General features: G+C 32.6%; 1 long non-coding RNA gene across 1 annotated transcript; it reads right to left on the reverse strand.

The window, feature by feature from the left end:
- Nucleotides 1-3,381: 3,381 nt before the first annotated feature.
- Nucleotides 3,382-4,132, reverse strand: LOC142230697 (uncharacterized). Its single transcript, XR_012720779.1, has 3 exons — nt 3,998-4,132; nt 3,628-3,934; nt 3,382-3,572 (listed from the first exon to the last, which is right to left on the reverse strand). It is a non-coding gene; the product is annotated as an uncharacterized LOC142230697 (long non-coding RNA).
- Between the last annotated feature and the right edge of the window lie 836 nt (nt 4,133-4,968).

Genomic DNA, 4,968 nt, shown 5'->3' on the forward strand with positions numbered 1-4,968 from the left:
CACAGTTGATAGAATTCTACCAAATTTTCTACAGAAATAATATGTTGACAACATTTTCTATAGAAATAAAATTTTGACAAAATTTTCTACAAAAATAAAATTTTGACAAAATTTTCTATAGAAATAAAATTTTGACAAAATATTCTATAGAAATAAAATTTTGACAAAATTTTCTATAGAAATAAAATATTGACAAATTTTCTATAGAAACAAAGTTTTGACAAAATTTTTTATACAAACAAAATGTTGACAAAATTTTCTATAGAAATAAAATTTTGACAAAATTTTCTATAAAAATAAAACTTTGACAAAATATTCTATAGAAACAAATTTTGGACATCATATTCTATAGAAATAAATTTTGACAAAATTTTCTATAGAAACAAAGTTTTGACAAAATTTTCTATAGAAACAAAATTTTTACAAAATTGTAACAAAATTTTGCATAGAAATAAAATTTTGACAACATTTTCTATAGAAATAAAATTTTGACAAAATTTTCTATAGAAATAAAACTTTGAAAAAAATTTCTTTAAAAAAAATTGAGAAAATTTTCTATAGGAATAAAATTAGGACAAAAGTTTCTATAGAAATGCAATTTTGACAAAATTTACTATAGAAATAAAATTTTCTCAAAATTGTATTTCTATAGAAAATTTTGTTAAAATTTTATTTCTATAGTAAATTTTGTCAAAATTGCATTTCTATAGAAACTTTTGTCCTAATTTTATTCCTATAGAAAAATTTCTCAAATTTTTTTAAAGAAATTTTTTTCAAAATTTTATTTCTTTAGAAAATTTTGTCAAAATTTTATTTCTATAGAAAATGTTGTCAAAATTTTATTTCTATTCAAAATTTTGTTAAAATTTTGTAAAAATTTTGTTTCTATAGAAAATTTTGTCAAAACTGTGTTTCTATAGAAAATTTTGTCAAAATTTTATTTCTATAGAATATGTAAAAAAAATTTAACAAACTTTTCTACAGAAAAAAAATTTAACTAAATTTTCTACAGAAATACAACTTTGACAAAATTCGCTATAGAAATAAAATTTTGACAAAATTTTCTATACAAATAAAATTTTGACAAAATTTTCTAAAAAAATTGAGAAAATTTTCTATAGAAATAAAATTAGGACAAAATTTTCTATAGAAATTATATTTTTAAAAAAATTTACTATAGAAATAAAATTTTTACAAAATTTTCTATACAAATTAAATTTTGACAAAATTTTCTATAGAAATACAATTTTGACAAAATTTTCTATAGAAAAAATTTGAAAAAATTTTCTATAGAAATAAAATTAGGACAAAATTTTCTAGAGAAATGCAATTTTTACAAAATTTACTACAGAAATATCTCTAAAGAGATACAATTTACAAGTTTCACTTGTGCTACAGCAACTCAAACGGTAAGGAGCTGAAACCTCATAAATAAAATCATTTTGTATGTCATATTCAAACGAAACCATTTTGCCTTTTTCTTTATTACTTTGAACACTACCATATATTTCTTACGATTGTGGGAGTTTTCAAATGTACTTACAGTCCACTTCTGCAGATATCCCACAATTGTACAGTCAGATTTGATCTAAAACTCTGCAGTAATGGTAGAAATTTTGCTCGTGTTGAAAACTAAGCTTGGCCTAAAGCCATTGAATGTCTAAAAAGTACAAGAGCTCAGCGATTGGAAAGAACAAAGGAGTTATTTCGCTCGCATACAAGTGGTCAGTTACCGAATTTGGTTTTCTCTCCTAAGAACCCATTCCAAATTGAGCAGTTTACGAATAAGTAAACTCATCGGGTCTATTTGCCAAAGCTGAAAATAGACATCTGAAAATGTACATCTTTGATTGGCCATCATAACTCAAGGGCAGCCGATGGTAATGGTTGGGCAGCCGTAACGTCCGATGGTTGCTCCCCACTAGCATTCATCGTAGGGACAAATTAAATGCGGAAAATATCCTAAAGCCAGTATTGAAGCCCCGGGAAAACAAATATTTCAGCCGCAGACAATGGACACCAACAGGACTCAGCCTGCGGCAACTTACAAAAAAGGTTCCTCCATTCATTTCTACCGCACTATAGGTACCAAAATCTCCGAATTTCTATCCGTTGGCAAAAAGTTGTAACGAGCAAATTGCTCTTACATATTGTTCTATTTAATTTAATTTCCCCCATTTTCCCCTTCGTACCACTGTACCCACTTTCTTGCTTTACATCACTGTACGCTTTGCTTTCACTACTTGGATAAAGTACGATTGAGACTGAAGGCAAGTTACTTCCACCACTCAACATTAATTACTTATACGTTGTGAATTCTCATTTGGTTACGGTCACTACCGACTTAAGAATGCGGGTTTGTCCGGACGATGGGATGAATCAACCGAAGCCTGACGAATAGCAAAGCGAGTGGCACCGACCGCAGCCGTACTTCCGATAGCAGCACACGATTCATCTTAACGTGATTCGTTCGCATCCTACCCTTCTTCCCATTCCCTTCACAAATCCTCCTTCAGGCTATACACCCATAGAAAAAATCATGAACGGCGTGGTCATTTTGAAACGATCCGTTCATGAAAGTGAATCAACACACATGTGTTGTCAAACTGAGAACAGATGACACCATACGTTTTCAAAACAACAACCAGCGTTCATTATCTGAAAACGTAAGTGACTCGAACCTGTGTTGCCTGCACGATACACGTTAACAGTCGCCTTAGCACATTGCACCAACGGCGGAGTTGCCATAACAACGTCTAACGATTATTTTAGGACTTTTCATGACCAAAGAAAAACGAATGGCGTTCATGAAATCGTGAACGCCCGTGGACGAAATCGTGAACATTCCGTTTTGATTTTTTGTGAACGTTTCCGTTTCATTTTGACAACGTCCGTTCACGATTGTGAAACGCAATTTTTTCTATTAGTGTACTAGCACCCCTCCCTAACGCAATTCGCCCGCTTACGAAATTCGTTCGCTTACGCAGTACGGCTGCTTACGAGGTTCATTCGCTTACACGATTCGTTTGCTTACGCAGATCGGCGGCTTACGTTTCGTTTGTTTATGCGGCTGCTTACGCGATTCGTTCGAATCACTCAAATACTAGTATAGCCACACACAGAAAACAAATTTGTTGTGACAACCAATTCTTTTGCCAACCAAATTATTCGGTCCCATCTACTACCAGAATATAACTGACAAAATTTGTCAAAGCAACCAACTGAAGTCTTGCACAACAGTATATCAAATTGTTTGGATAACTAAAATTTGGGCACATTATAAGTCTAATTGGTAATCCCAACCAATAAGATTTTATTCGTTTGTTGAAACAACTACTTATTATTTTCGGACAACCAATGCTTGAGAAATTAAAGAAACCATTTGGTGAATTAATTTTAGTCTGTATTTAATTTTAATACATATTAATATTTTTATTGACTATTAACGTAAAAAAACATCGTCATCTTTAGAACCTTTTATGAACTGCAAAAGAAACTCCATGAGATAGCAAGAGTTGCGAAATCTACACAATTTTCAGGTCCAAGGAGGTCAAAATATTTTTTTTAAATTTCTGGAAGAAAAGCAGACATAATATAAAAAAATTGCGTTAACGTTAAAAAATGTACCTTTGATCGTGTTCTGTTGGCAAAGTTTGTCTAATAGAACACGCCTTACATGATTATATATGTCATTCGATTTGAGTGGCAGTACCCCAATGTACCCAAAACCCCAACAGAGATTAAAAACTGAATGGAAATGATGCAGATACTGCTGATGCTCCACTCACAATTACCCGATCGTGACTCACGCATGGACCTTGAAATGTTGTTATGTCTTTGCACCAGAATCTTTCTTCAGTTCTGATCGATTTTAAGTTCGATGGCGAGGTAGCCATTCACATCCTCGGAAATCGTCACATTTGTTAAAATATCTCTAGTAGGGAAGAACGTAAGTGAGTGAGTGATATTAATTTCATTTGATGATTATGTTACTTACCACTTAAGAATGCAGCTACCGAATTAAAAAGAATATATACCTAATTCACAGAAAGTCTTTATGGCCAGAATTTTCTCTAATATTGGGTACTCGACATGAAAAATTTTAATTGTATTGAAATTTTGAGAATTTAGAGTTTATAATTAATGAAATCAAACAACAACTTATTTGTTGTCATATTTATTTAGTCCATAGCAACAAATTCCTTTATAGCTATACAATTTGTTAACAGAACCAACTTATTGGCTAGGCGGACTTTCAGTTGGGTTTGGTGACACATTGGCAAAACAAATCAGTTATCACAACAGGGTGGAATAAATTGAAATGGTTAGTTACTTCAATGTATAAATAACGACCAATATTTGGTCATGTGTACCAACTTTTGGTCACACCACCGTTTTATTGATTATATAAACTATCAAACAAGAGAAATAACTAACAATTATTCCACACAATTAAAAATTGTGGGTCTCCACTATCAAACTGTTGTCCTAATCGAATTCCAACCAATCATTTCTCTGGGTGCAAATCCTTTCATTTTCCCTCTTATCGTTACAGCAACCGAGTCGGCACGACATCATCGTCATCCCCGCACACAATCACCGTCGGACCGGCAATATCGTCATCCCCGTTTCCCGAACACCAGTTGGACCGACACCATCGCTACCCCCGTATATACACAAGCATTTGCTTGCCAATTGTAAAGGGTGATACGGTCAAAATTTGGTCAAGGGAAAACGCGTGTAAATCGGTGAAATCGTTTATTTAAAAAATCAAATTAAATTTCTTTTTCAAGTTCAATTAGTATAAAATTCGGGGAAAATATTCAGTTAGGCTTTCGCTTTTCCAAATCCGAATTGCCGGGGCTCACGCTTGACACCTGCCATCAGATTTTGTACAGCCACCTTCTTCGCCGCAGAGAGCCAGTTCGCCTTGAACTGCTGCTCGTCCTTAGCAGTTTTTTGGTCTTC

This window comes from Haematobia irritans, chromosome 3 (genome assembly GCF_050003625.1).
Source record: "Haematobia irritans isolate KBUSLIRL chromosome 3, ASM5000362v1, whole genome shotgun sequence".
In the NCBI taxonomy this organism is placed as follows: Eukaryota; Metazoa; Arthropoda; class Insecta; order Diptera; family Muscidae; genus Haematobia; species Haematobia irritans.